The following is a 14,773-nucleotide window of genomic DNA, read 5'->3' on the forward strand; positions in this document are numbered from 1 at the left end:
GCCATACAAAACATTCTCCTGATGGACCTACAAGATGTAGCCCATCAAGTTTGGGGCTGGGGTGAGCTCTCATCCACGCTGAAGTGATCCACACCTGGTGGCTGTTGAATCATGGCCTCCAAATCCAAGCGCCCAATCGTTGGCAGAGTAATGCTCAGATGCATTATCTTCAGAAAAGTTCCCAATGGTGACATTGAGAAGCCCAGAAAAGCAGTGCATTGCTTGCAGCAGGGCCATCCCGGGGGGATGTGGGGCTGTGCACCAATTGGAACATGTGGGACCTCCTTCTCTAGCTTTTGTTTGGCCCCAAGCAAGACCACTTTCCAGGAGCTCCTAAGATGAAGCAAGATTCAACTGCTTAAAAGTGTATGCCAGCCAATCTTAACAACATGTAGCCAACACACTACCCTGTTTCCCTGCTAAAATGAGGGAATTCCATCTCCTTGTTTTCCTGCAGCCAATACCCCACACAACTGAGAGTCCGTGGGGGGTGGGGGGTAGTTAGAGGGCTGGATGAGACCTGGGTGGAAATCTTTCTCTATGCAGCCCTAACGCTCACTGGGTGACCTTCGGCCACTACACACTCTCTCTCTCATCCTCATCCTCACCCTCCTTAAAGACTGTTGTCAGAATAAATGTGGGGAGGCAGAACTGTGTACACCATCCTGAAGGAAGGGCAGGATATCAGGGGCCTAAGAAAATACACATCTGTACACATGCCATCTACTGATTTAGGTTGAGTATTAGCCAATGGAAGCATTACATGTGCTGTGCATGCCAAAACAGAAGGAAAAGTCACCTATTTGCAATCAGGCCAAAGATATCTATTTTGCCCAATTGGGATTTCAAACTAGACAGCAGAGTGGCAGAGTGGTAGATTGAAATCCCAATTGAAATCCCAATTGGGATTTCAAACTAGACAGCAGAGTGGCAGATTTCAAACTAGACAGCAGAGTGGCAGACACGCCAACATTCCGTCTCACCCAGCACCGCCCAGCTCTGGCTGGCAGCAGTTTCCCTTTCCTCAAGCAATGACTCTTGGATCTTTTCCCTAGTTCCCTTTTCTTGATCTAAAATTGCCCCTCAAGCTTCGATGAGCCCTGTGGGGCACAGAAATAGAGTTTCAGGAACAGCATCTCAGATCTATTTCTGAAAGAGATGGAATCTCTTATGGAGGCAGAACCGGAACACCTGTGGGCAAGGTGGACTCAGAATTACCAGTAGATAAATTGGTTTCACAAACCTGTGAGGGAAAAGAATCCAAAGGGGGCAATTCACCCCAAACTGCCCAATGGAACTCCATGGAGCGGAATGTTCATGGACTCCAAGAGCAGTTTACAGGCAACCAGCTGGGCACAGCTAATGGGACTCAGTATTCTGAGTAAACTTTCTTTCCCAGTTTATTAAGTCCCTTGTGAAAGAGAGAGGTAGGGTTCCTTCATCCTGCAATGAAGCTCGAAGGCTGACCCACCAAATGCCTATTGCAGGGGTTCCCAACCTGTAAAACTCCAGATGTTGCTGGACTACAACTCCCATCATCCCCAGCTTCAATTGATGGTGGCTGGGGATGATGGGAGTTGCAGTCTGGAGTCCCACAGGTTGGGAACCCCTCGCCTCGTGGATTCTTGCCTGGATGCACCCACATGGACACCATGGGGCATCATGGCTGGGGCCAGCATCTCCATCTTCCTCATCTTCACCTGGGCCTCCAAGACCAAGGAGGAGTGTGGGTGCATGGAGGGCAAGTTGGAGGGCAGCACAATTGCTGACATTGCACAACACCACAACTGATCAGGTGGTGGCGGCAGTTCTGTCAAAGCGTCAGCCTCCGGTTCCCATTTCCCGCCTTTGTAGAGCTTGAGCCCAAACGAGATGGCCTGAACTCTGCTCGGAAACTGGCCGGTTTCTTGTCTGCCCTCAAGAGTGTGCTGCTTGTACACTTCATGTCTGGGGCTAGGAGTTCCGCGCAAGGGGTTGCGCATCTGCTTATGACAAGTGGTGTCTACGGCTATTCGTTCAGGGCCAAAGAGAAACTTCCTCCGTGCTTGCCCGGCGTGGGGAAAGGGGGCAAAAGGGCAGTGCTTGGTTCCGCCAAGTGGCCTCAGGAGAGCTGGCTGTGGTGAGGTGGAAATGAACACAGTCCGAAGGTGCCCTGCTCACCAAGGCCACCTTGCAGCTTCTTCCCAGGTGCAGAGGCAGATTCTTGCCGGTCTGACTTGCATGTGCTCTGATGGCCAGAGAATGCAGGACCAAGGGAATGAGCCTGCTTCTCTTTTCGGAAAAACAGGCCAAGGAGAGGAATGGAATCAGAGCGAAGCAATGTGTGGCTTCTGCATAGAGGCAGCGGTTGCTCAGTGTGCGGATCTCTCTTCTTATCAGAGTGGGTCAGTTTTCCATGTCCAGCTCCTCATTAAGTTGCACCAACTGGGGCGTTTTGTGTGGTCATCATTAGCTCTCAACACTTTTTAGCAGACACCTCTTTGATGGCGGCCTGTCCCCTAACCTGGGAAAGCCTCACCATCCTGAATTTCTGGTGCGTCCGTTGGGGCTGCTCTTAAAGACACAGGAGTGTGGCTAAGAAAAGCAGTTGGCCACCCTGAATGGCAGTGGCGTGCCCTGAGGGCAGCTGGTAGGCCTGTGGGTCCTCGGGGTTTCTACAAGGTTGCAGAAAAGTGAAACAGGATGGGGCCTAACCCTCGGGCTCCACAACTGTATCAAATGCAAACGCCCCCCCCCCCGAGAGATGTTGGAGTGGTCACTCTTTCTTTCCCCTGATGCCTCTACTTAGGAAGCTTTCCTACCCCACTTCCAGCACCCCAGTCCACAGCCTCTGCTGCCAGCAGTCAGCATCTCTCCCCTCCCAGCTGTCTCTGCCTGGCCGGCTCCCATCCCCCCCTAGAACTGAGCTGAGAGTTCCGGCATCCATGGAGATGGAGAAACGCAAAAGATGCTCCAGAAGACAGTTGGCCAACTGCCTGCTTGCTGACCTGAAGCGAGATGGCCTTCTTCCTCTGGGTTTTGGCTTTGGCCATTGCAAGCCTCATTGTCTTGGTCTATATCTACCGGAAAAAGGGCCGTTCAAGGCGGAGGAGACAGGTAAGAAGGGTCGTGTTTTGCCAAGTGAACCCTGGGTGGTGGGTCAAAAGAGGTTTCTCCTAATTGTTTGTTCACTTGTTCTTTTCCTAAAATCACTCCGTGCTGGACATCGGCCAATGGCAAATCAAAGAATTTGTATCCATTTCTGCAGGGGTTTCGGGCTTTTTGTGTTGCTGCATTCTAATTAATGTCCCCTGCCTCCTGGAGGGTTTCCATCACTAGAAAGAAGCGCGCACCCCTTTTTTGTGGTACCATTTGTGCTTCTGAAGCTTTACTCTAGAACATTTTTCCGGTGTCCTCTCTTTTTTGATGCACTCTCTCTAAACTATCATCTGACATATGGATAACAAGGGTTTTCTCAACCAATTTCCTCAGAAGTCTTGAAATAGTGAAACTAGTGTCAGAATATATTGCTTGCCTCTGTCTTTGTAAATAACATTTCTTTTTTAAAAAAAGAGAGACAATGAACTGTTCTTGAGGCTTCTTGGTTCACTTTTTGTTGTAGCTTTTGCTTTTGCTCCACCTCTTTCTGTTTTAAAAACCAAAGTGCCTAGCCATTCCTTGTGTTCTGTTTGGGACTGCTTTGTCTGACAAGCCTGCATTTAGCCATAGCTGCAGATTGTAGTCCCATGCCATTCTGCATGCAATTGGATCGTTTTAGTCAAGCATTTGGACATGTCTATCCCACTCCTCCTCTGCGGGGTCTGGTGTGGTCTACATGCTTATGGTTATCCTCACAACCACCCTGTGAGGTAGGCTGGGCTGAGAGCCAAGGTAGTGGCCCCGAAGCACCCAGTAAGTTTCATGGCTGAATGGGGATGGGAACTGGGGACTCCCCAATCCGCGGTCAAGACGGACACCTTACTAAGGGCTGCATGGATGTCTTTGTCACAATGTCCCTTTGAAAGGAAAGCCTTGGTTCTTGTACTTGTCTCTCCTGTTCACCTGCTACACAACGTTACATGTGTCCTGCAAGTTCTGATGTGGCAAAGACAGGGAGAGGAAGGTGGGGTTGCCTTTCTCTTCTTTCCCCAGCCCACTCCACCCTCCTGCAGTCTCTCTAGAAGGGCTCGAAGAGGAGGACGGGCTCCCTGGTTCTCACCTGACTCGTGTCGCAGGGACATCCCCTCTTGGCGGTGGGGGCCTTTCTGTCCCTGCCTTCTGATACAGTAGAGGGGAGGGCATGGCATCCAGCGAGGACCTGAAGAACACGGCCTCAGGCAGGTCAGGACCTTGGAGATCTTCAGGCAGGGACAGTTGAACAGGAGGGGACACCAGAGCTGGAGTGGTGTTGCTCCAGCCATGTTGACAAGCCCACTGCAGGCTTTGATCTCTTGACAGCTAGTTAGGGTGGTTGTGCAGCATCCTTCCAGGAAGGCTTTGCTGCTGCTCTGCATGGCAGCCACCATCTGAGGAAATGCATGTTGCGTCCTCTGTGTTCCGAGCCTGTTCTCAACCTTTCTGTCTCAGGTACGAAAGAAGCGGCGTGTCCGGGTGGACCATCGGCGTTTACCTAAGCGGCCCTCTAAAAAAACTGAACATCAGATGCCAGGACCTGTTTACGTAAGTTTTATGCAAGCGTCACATTCCCTCCAGCAGAAGAATGGGGGACAGAACCCATGGGGGGTGGGCCGCATCCTTGGGCCATGGAGGGATGGAAGATCTTTCTCCCATTCCCCTTGTGCAAGGGGTCCCACTGAAGTGGGGCTGTCAGTTACTGAGGTTTGGGGACTTCCTAACACTGAGTCAGGGATAGGAGGACGGAAGCTATGCCTCCTCCCCCCACTTCTGGGCATCACAGCTGTGCCAGGGCACAGTAGGGAAAGCAACAGAAGGATGCTGTGGAGAGAGCCAATGGTACATCTGGCACTGTCCATCTTGCATCAGTTGGTCCCAAGAGACCCCCTCAGTGGAAGACTTTCCAGGATGAAGTACTCCTCAGTCTTAGGCCAGCGATGGGGTCCATCCGTGCAGAGCATGTCTCTGCTCCTTGGGCTCATCCCAGGCCTACTTGCAGACTCTGGTGTAAGGCTTGTGATAAGAGCTTGTTTACCCCACAGACTTCGGTTGGATCAATCTTCACGGCCCTCCTACCCCGCCCCCACTCCCGAGCAAAATTTTTGTTTGGTTGTGTAAGCATTGCCACTGCAGGTCATGGAGCAATTCATACACTCTGAGTAAGACAGGTCTCTCTTTTCAAGACATGACAGAAATAGCTTGGGAAAGAACATGACTGATAGGTTGATCGAATATTCACCCATGCATTTAATAGATGGGATAAGATCATTCTCCAGAATGTTCTCTTCAGCTCTAATCAATGCATTGGTCAGTATTCTTTTCTAAGTCGGCACTTGTGATCCTTTCAGGGCAGTCTTTCCAAATCGTGACCAAATGGGTCGGCTGGTGGGGTAGTGTATGCAGGCACCGTGAGTAAAGGATGCACCTTGAAGTATAGCTCAGCCCCCAGATGCTGGTGCAGGCCTGTGTTAAGGGCCCTATTCAAGAAGACAACACTTGTGTGCACCTTGTGAAGTTTCAATGGATAACACACCACAGAGCTGTAATCATGGCTATTAGTTGGTGGGACAAGCTCCCAGACTCTTTCAGGAGCTCTGCACCCTCCCAAGCGCCAATCACATACCAGTCAAAAACCTCATCAGAGAAGAGGGAAAGGAATGCATGGGAGGCGTGTGCAGACTCTGACAGTGTCATCCTACCCAGTACTTTCCCGGAGCATAGGAGCAAAGTTGGAGGAAATGCCTTCAGAGTATCAGGAGGAATCCAGACCTCAGAGCAGTGACTTTGACTCTGTTCCAAGCAGGGGCCATTGGGGCAGAAACCCTTCAGCCTGAGAGCCATTCCCCACTGTGATGACCTTGGCATGGCCCTTTTCTTTTCTCAGTGCTGGGATGGCCCTTTCAGCGAGAAGGAGACCTCTCGGAAGAGCTCTCTGGGAAGGCTGATGTTCCAGCATGCCTGCCAACATAGAACAGGGGCTCAAGGGGGTTCCTTTTTCCTTGGGGGAGCACACACAAACACATAAACACTCTGGCCTGTGCAGATGGCAGCACTGCACATTGGGTATGGTCATCCACACATATGGGTCCTGGGCCCTTGTGCCACGTCGTTCCACCAGTGCTCTCATGCTGCTCTGAATGTCAGCCACCATCTGAAGAAATGCAGTTCCAGCCCTCCGGGTACCGAGCCTGTGCCCAACCTTTCTCTTGCAGGTAGAACAGCCTTGGCTTACGGAGTGTCTGTCAGAGGGTGACTGCTACTTTAAATGTGGAAAATGGTGTAAAGAAAAACCTGCCCACCACAGGAGGAGACCTCTCAGCGTACGTTCTATGAAATCTTACCTTCCTTACAGAAGAGGGATGGGGGCCAGAACCCGAGGGAGGGGGGCTGCATCTGGCACTCTCCGTCTAGCATCAGTTGGTTCGCATGTCCTCCCACCCTGGAAGCCTTGTCAGGCTGAGGTGATCTTCTGCCTTAGGCCAGATCTAGGGACGGTCAGTGCAGTAGTCCCATGATCATTCCTGTGACTTAGCTGAGATTTCAGAAGTGGGTCTGTGTCCTTTTCTTGATTTCTTTTAGAAGTTGACACAAAGTCAAGATGACACAGGGACTCAAGGGGATTCAAGGGACTCAATGGGGCCGTACACAAAAGATGCTTCCTGACTGCCTCAGGAAGCTCTGGCGGGGGGTGGGGTGGCAAATTATGGCAGGAAGATCAGGACCTTGGGTTGCTCCAGGCAGGGACCATTGAACCAGATGGAGAGACCAGAGCAGGGTAGAGGTTTCCTCAGCAATGTGGACAAGCCCACAGCAGGCTTAGATGACTTGCTGGCTAGTTAGGGTGGCTGTCTAGCAAAGCAGTTTTGCGTTTGTGCAGCATCTTTCCAGCAGCGCTCTGCTGCTGCTCCGGATGGCAGCCACAGTCTGAGATCATGCATCTTCATCCCTCCGGGTACTGAGTCTGTGCTGAACCTTTCTGTTGCAGGTCCAAGATCTTTTGCTCACTATAGGAATGGGTGGATTTCTCCCGGAGCATGAGCGCTGGCTGCAAGAATTTCTCTGTGGCACGATGAGACCTATGCTGGTACGTATTATGCATTCCCTACGGAAGAGGAATGGGGGTAACAACCCAAGGGATGGCCCGCATCCTCAGGATAGGGTGGGAGTGCTAAATCTGCCACCCATTCCACTGGTGCCAGGGGGACCGGTAAAGTGGGGCTATCGGGGTCCAAATATGAGTACTTTTTATGGGACAGGGAAGTTAATCAGAAGAGAATCCCACCTCTCCTTTTCACCCTGGGGGGCTTCACACTGCTGTGCATCACAGCCAAAGCTGCACACAGGCCCAAGAAACAATTTGCTAGGGTTGGAGCTAGACTGACACATTGGGGTGATGGGGAGTGCCACGGAAGAAAAGGCAGCTGAGCAAGATTCTAGCAGGCAGATCAGCACCTTGGATTGCTCTGGGCAGGGACAGTTGCACTGGAGGGAAAAACGGGATCAGGGTAGACCTTGCTTCAGCAGTCTTGACAAGTCCACTGCAGGCTTCGATCTCTGGCTGGCTAGCACAACAGTTTTACCATATACTGAGTGGCAGTATACCGTTGGTCCATCTAGCTCAGTATTGTCTACACAGAGTGGCAGCGGCTTCTCCAAAGCTGATTGTTCAGCATCATTCTAGTAGCACTCTGCGGTTCTGGATGCCAGCCACCTCCTGCGGAAATGCATTTTTGGTCCTCGCGGTACTGAGCCTGTGCTGAACCTTTCTGCCTCAGATCCAAGAGCCTCAGCTTGCCCCAAGACTGGGTAGATCTTGCCATGGGAGTGAGCATCACCTAAGGAATCTGAACATCTCACGCCAACACCTACAGTGGGTATTGGAAAGAATCACCCCCTTTGATAGACCTTCAATTCTGGTTCCCTTACATCCTGAAATGAAAACACAAAGAAAATTCCCTTCACCAGCTGTACTTATCCAATGCAACCTAAAACATCCAACTGAGAAACATCACAATTACAGTCCAGAAGAAGTGTCAGAAATAAAAAACAAGAATTACTGAGATTGAAAAAGGATCAAACCCCCCCCCCCCATGTCAATATTTTGTTGAACCACCTTTTGCTTTAATAACAGCCTTGAGTCTGTTGGGATACTTCTCTATCAACCTTAAACATCTAGACGGAGCAATATTTGCCCACTCCTCCCTACAGAACTGTTCAAGTTCAAAAGGTGATCCTTTTTCAATCTCAATAATTCTTGTTTTTTATTTCTGACACTTTTTGTGGACTGTAATTGTGATGTTTTTCAATTATATGTTATAGGTTGCATTGGATAAGTACAGCTGGTGAAGGGAATTTTCTTTGTGTTTTCATTTCAGGATTTAAGGGAACCAGAATTTAGAGAATTTAGAGAAACAGAACCAGAATTTAAGGTCTATCAAAGGGGGTGATTCTTTCCAATACCCACTGTAAGACCCAAGAAGTGCTCGGCATTTGAGTTCTAAATCTCTCAAATTCTGCCACATCTCTGACAATACCACCTTGCTTTTGTATTTCCTTCTGTGCTATGCTCTTGATTGGTGAATCTTGAAAACAGCCTCCACTGCAAACTCCAGCCCTGTCCACCAGCAAGGCCGAACAGACCCGACCCTACTTTGTGGTAAGCACCCTCCCTTTCCAGGGAATCCTGGGCTCTCTACTCCTGTGGGATGGAGTTTGGCATTTCTCTCTCTCTCTCTCTCTCTCTCTCTCTCTCTCTCTCTCTCTCTCTCTCTCTCATATATCCCCCTATTTCTCCAGCAGTATTGGGGACACTTATCTATCACTCTCACGTTTCCAATGCTTCTTTATCTTCTCATTCTGTACTGCAAGATCATCTTCATCTTGCCATCCTCTTCACTTTCCATACATGTAGAGATCTCTAGTTGCTTCAGTTTCCGGGTTTCAAGGGTTGTTGCAGTGGTGGTGGTGGAGACGATGATGATGAGAACAACAACGAAGAATTACATGTGTAAACCTGACTCTGACTTGGCTGGCAAATGGCTCTTTTGTTCCCCCAGGAGACAGACCCTAACCACCCCAATCTGTCCTGTGGCCCTAACCGGAGAGCAGTGCACTTACAGCAGGTGGGCCGAGCAAAAGTCCTGAGGCGCTTCCGCAAGCTGGCTGAGGTGAGGAAATCAGAAATACACAGACCCCCACTGAGAACCAAGAGCAATGGGGCAAGGTTTTCCCTGCGCTCAGCCCCTTTGCTGAATTGTATGGCTTGGCTAAGGCAGAATTCAGGGGGTCTTGGCCTGGGTGCCGTTGGAACTGGGTGTGGGCAGGAGGAGATTGGGGCCCCCCTCCATACTCTCCCAGTCCCAGCACAAAAGCACCACCTCCACCCTGTGGGAAGCACTGCCCCTCCAGCACGGGTGTGCCTAGACTGGGTAGAGTACTAGCAGCTTCTCCTTTTCCAAGCCAACATGGCCATCCTCATGTTCCACCATGGCCTGGGAAGCTCACGGCTCCCTGGTAGATCCCCGTAGACCCTCTTCACACCTTTCTTCCTGCCCTTGAATCCATCCAGGAGAACGTATCTCCAGTTTGTATATGAGACCCAAGAAGTGCTCGGCCTTTGAGTGATTAATCTTTCAAATTCTGCCAAATCTCTGAGAATATCACCTTGTTTTTGTATTTCCTTCTGTACTGTGCTCTTGATTGGTGAATCTTGAAACCAGCCTCCACTGGAAACTCCAGCCCTGTCCACCAGCAGGACCGACCCAACCCGTCCCTACTTTGTGGTAAGCAACCTCCCTTTCCAGGGAATCCTGGGCAATCTAGTTCTTGGGGGCAGAATTTGGCATCTCTCCCTCCCTCCCTCTCTCTTTCTCAAAAGAAATGCCACAGACCTCATCTGCCCACATGTTTGAAGTATAGCCCCCTATTTCTCAACCAGTATTGGAGACACTTATTTATCTCTCAAACGTTTTCAATGCCTCTCTATCTTCCCATTCTCTACTGCAAGATCTGGCTTAGCTTCAAACTTCCTCTTTCTTCCTCTTCAGTTTCCATACATGCAGGGGATCTCTGGTTGCTTCTGTTTCTGGGTTTCAAGTGCTCCTGCAGTTATGAGGATGATTGATTTCATGTATATAACAGACTAGGAACATAGGAAGCTGCCATATACGGAGTCAGGCCATTGGTCCATCTTGCTCAGAATTATCTACACAGACTTTCAGCAACTTCTCCAAGGTTGCAGGCAGGAATCTTTCTCAGCCCTACCTTGGAGATGCCAGGGAAGGAACTTGGAACCTAGATGCTCTTCCCAGAGCAGCATTCTCTTCCCCGGAGGGGAATATCTTACAGTGCCCAAACTTCTAGTCTCTGTCTTGGTTGACGAATGGCTCTTTTATTCCACCAGGCTCCCCAAAACCAACAGGTCTGCCTTACCTGTGGCCTCGACCCCACAACAACATTTTTAAAAAAGAAAGGGAGGTTCGAGACATTGAAACGCTTCCGTAAGATGAATGAGGTGAGGAAATCAGAAGTAAACGGAGTACCAAGTTCTCTGGGACAAGCTTTTCCCTGTGCTCTGCCTCTTTGTGGAAGCGTGTGGGTTGTCTAAGGCAGGCCCCAGAAGGGCCTTGGCAGTCTGGAAAGTGGGGAGGAGGTGAGAGCTGGTCTGGTGGGCGCCTCGGGGACATCTTGCCCCCTTGGAAGAGGACAGCAGCTCCTTCCAAGCACAAGTGCAGATTACTCCATTTTCAAAGTCTGCATGCCTTGGTGAAGACCAGGGAGTAGGTGTGGAGGAAGAGCCTCTTGGGAAGTGTCGCCTCGGTGTGCAGCAGCTGTGAAAAGGACAATTTCCATGCAAAGGTTCACCAGGAAGGGGACTGAGAACAGAGCTGCTAATATCATCACCCCTTGAGACATCCACATTTGGAGTCATACTCTGTATAGTTCTGGTCTCCATATCTCTCAGAGGACATTCTGGAGGTATGAAAGGCACAGAAGAGGAAACCGAGAGGATCAGGGGGCTGGAGCACCTCCCTTATGAGGCTCAGTTTCCACATCTGGGGCTTTTTAGTTGAGGGGAGAAGGCAACGAAGGGGAGCCATGATCGAGGTTTATCAAATGATGGTGTCTAGAACGTGGAGAGTGAGAAGAATTTCTTCACCTCCCATTAGACTGGAACCAGTGGCCATCTCATGAAAATGATTGCCAAGTCATTCAGGAACAGCAGAAGGGAGTCCTTATGGACACAGTGTATCATGAATCTAGGGAATACTCTGCCACGGGATGCGGTGCTGGCCACCAGCTTGGAGGGCTTTAAAGGGGACTCTGACCATTTCACAGAGGACAGGCCTATCCATGGCCACTAGTCTGGACAGCTGTAGGTCACCTCCAGGCTCAGAGGCAGGATGCCCCTGAGTAGCAGTTGCAGGGAGCCGTGGCAGGGGAGGGGGCAGGCCTTCACCTCTGGCCTGGGGGCTTCCCAGAGGCAGCAGATGTCCAGGGTGGGAAACAAGAGGCAAGACAGGATAGCATTTCTTTCCTGAAGGATCTCCTCTGAAAAAGGGCAGGGTCAGGGAAGACCCCCTCCTTGTGCAGCCATTAAAACTCATCTTCACCCTTTGTCTGGGATGACATCCTCATGTCTCTCTCTTTTCTACCTTTAGAAGAAGAGCAGGAAGAGGAAAAGGCCATATGATCCAGGAGAAGGCCCAAGGTAACTTTGTTTGAAGCTTTCCTGATGTGTAAATCTCCACCTCGAAAGGAAGGCCAGGGTGGGGTGGGGGATCTGAAGCACAGCCAGAGCTTTGGTCCTCCCAGACCAGGACTGGCATCAACGACTAGCAGCAGCTCTGCAGGGTCACAGGCAGAAAAAATAACTTGGCCCGGGGCAGAAATCTCTTGTGGGGTCCTCCGCGATGCATCAAAGTGGTTCCTGCCCTCCGGCATCCGGAAGACTCTCCCTTTCTGGCCTGGGGTTCTGGCGTGGCTTCTTCCTGATCCACCTTTTGTCCACAAGGGGGAAACGTTCTTGGATGGGGGAGCATTTGTTCACCTGAGTAGTGCCCACCCTGCGCCATGGGAAGGGGTACAGGTTGGTCAGCTCCACGGAGATGTGGGAACTAGGCCTGAGGCCGGGCCTGAAAGCCATGGGGCTGGGATCGGTGCTTTCCTGGATCTGAACGGGCGGAAGCCTGCAGAGCAAACCCTGGCCAGCCGCAGGGACTGATTCCTTTCCTCCTCTCTCTTTTGCAGGATCAAACGGAGGAGAATCTGGCCCTAGTGACATTTGTATTTCATGTTATTACATATACTTCTTGTTATTATAGATCCAAGTCAACTTGTACAAAATCCCCCTCCCCTTGGCCTCGTGCGGAGTGGAGGGAGTTTGTCCTAGCCCTGCACCGCACGAGGCCCAAGAAGCGGGCCGATTGGCTCCCTTGAAATTGGAGGCGTGGTCTCGGCCGTAATCGGCCGATCCACGGCCCAAGCTCTTCAGTTTTGCCTTGGCAATCCCCTCCCTCCCTTCCTTCCCTGATGCAGAGCGGGTCTAGCGGCTGGTCGCCTGCGGGGGCCGAGTAGGAATTTTTTGCTCTCAACGCATTGGCCACCGTTGGGGGTTTTTTCGCCTACTCCGTTCTGTACTCAGGTGTTTAGTTAGAGTTAGAGTTGGGAGTAACTGTGCGGGCTGAGGGGTAAGTTGAGGGTTAGAATATCGGTGAGCACCCTTGGATCTTTAAAGGTTGATTGGTCAATTGCTCCTTTGTGGCCTGTGCGGCACGGGGAGAATAGATTGCCATGAAACCTGCTTCAGGACTTCACCAACCTTTGGGCTGTGCAGTCCAGGGTGGGTGAAGACCTTGAAGTATCCAGATCCCCTCTTCTAAAGGGGGTGTTTGGCTCTGAAGTAATTAGGCGGGGCGTACCTGCCTGTTTCCTGAGCCAGGGTGTGTCGCCCAGTGAGGCCATGGGTAGGACGTTAGAGTCCTAGCCCGAGCCTAAGGGCCCGCACTGTTCTCTAAGGGTGATTAATCACCTGGCATTCTAGTCCGCCAGGTCTGTTGTTTCTTTAATAAAATTGTGGTCCTTTCACCCATAAAAAGTCTACGTCTCTTCTTGGGCTGGGGTCTGGGGACAACCTACTATTTGTTTCTTTATTTACGTCTACTCCTACTTGGATTGATATGCTGTTGCTATACTGGAACTGCATTTGATCTGACCACTGTGAAACCGCCTTCCACTGCCATTGCTTCACCATATTTAAAGCAGCAAGTAGTTCCAAAGGACTTGCTTCTATGTCTTCATCCTATTTGACCATCCAAACTTTTTATAGTACCTGCATAAGTCTTTTCAAAAAGAAAGCTGGTTTACTAGCACAGAAAGGATCAGTTTGAGCAGGTTCATCAATATCCTTGAAGGTGGTCTTTGTCGGCATGAAGCCAAATGTGAAGAAACTGAATTGGTTCCTATACTAATATCGATGTGAAGCCTACTTAATTTCTAAGGACATCTTTGTGCCCTGGTTTTATATACTTGTTTCTCTCAATGGATTTCATTATTTATTTATTATTACTATTAGTATTAATAAGGTATTGTTGTTCTTGAATAAAATCTGTTACTAAAAACATTTTCCTCCAGTATGTGTCTCTTTTGAGGCTTCATGGTATGGTATGTCAATCAAGGTAAAGCACAGGACCATAAAAAACATTCTCCGGAAGGACTGACATGATGAAGCCCATCTGGGTTAGAATGGGGGGAGCTTTCTTCCACACTGGCTGCCGTTGGGAAATGCCGAACAGGTTTTTAGCACTTTGCCCCTTGTTCACCCACACCGGAGCACTCTGGCATCAGATGCTTTTCTTCCTCTCTTCTCTTTGGACCGGCAAAACAAAGACCCGAAATTCAAGCACCCAATCTTGGGCAGAGAGTCAGGCTCAGGGCATCTGGCAGGTTGTTTTGTCCAGATTCAGCAGGAGAAACCTCCCTGAGATCTCTGCGCAGGAGAAGCGTCTGTGGTTTGGGTCTAGGTTAAACACTGGCCTGCATTCATTGCGCACATGCAAGTTTCGGGTAACTGCAGTGTGGTTATTTCTATTCGAAATGGATGGTGTAAAAAACAAACAAACCCCAAAGCAGAATAAAGCACCAGGGTTGCCCTAATCATGTGGATAATGGGGAGAAAGGTATGTGGTGTGGGGGTGAGGGACGGCCATGCACCCTACAAGAAACGAAAAAACAAGTGTCTTCAAAATAGCTGTAGAAATTAGAATGAATTGCAAAATGAATTGCAAAATGAAATTAGAATGAAATGCAAAATCACATCATATGCCGGAATGCACCACAGATCTGGGGGAGGAAGAGGCTGCCACAGGGTCTCCCCAGTCCCTAACGAGGCCATCCAAGGCTGCAGCCCGCGTGGGGCAGGACCCTTGTTTGGAGTGACAAGGACACTTCCGGAGGTCTGGTGGGCAAAGGATGTGTTTTCCCGTCCCCACCCTCCCCAGACCTTCCCCAAAACCAGCACAGAGAAGGCCCCGTCCTGCGTGTATGACAATTGAACTTCAGAAGGGATGGGCACATAGAGCAAGGTATTCTCAACAGATCTTGTGTGCTGGGAAGCTTCACTTGGCAGAAGGCCGTGCTTCAAGGAGCCGGGGCCCAGACA

General features: G+C 50.3%; 1 long non-coding RNA gene across 1 annotated transcript; it reads left to right on the forward strand.

Annotated features, from left to right (window-relative positions):
• The first annotated feature begins 9,201 nt into the window (after positions 1-9,201).
• On the forward strand, positions 9,202-10,610 carry LOC128349782 (uncharacterized). The gene is made up of 3 exons (XR_008318992.1): positions 9,202-9,281; positions 9,834-9,896; positions 10,517-10,610. It is a non-coding gene; the product is annotated as an uncharacterized LOC128349782 (long non-coding RNA).
• The last annotated feature ends 4,163 nt before the right edge of the window (positions 10,611-14,773 follow it).

Source organism: Hemicordylus capensis, chromosome 3, assembly GCF_027244095.1.
Source record: "Hemicordylus capensis ecotype Gifberg chromosome 3, rHemCap1.1.pri, whole genome shotgun sequence".
In the NCBI taxonomy this organism is placed as follows: Eukaryota; Metazoa; Chordata; class Lepidosauria; order Squamata; family Cordylidae; genus Hemicordylus; species Hemicordylus capensis.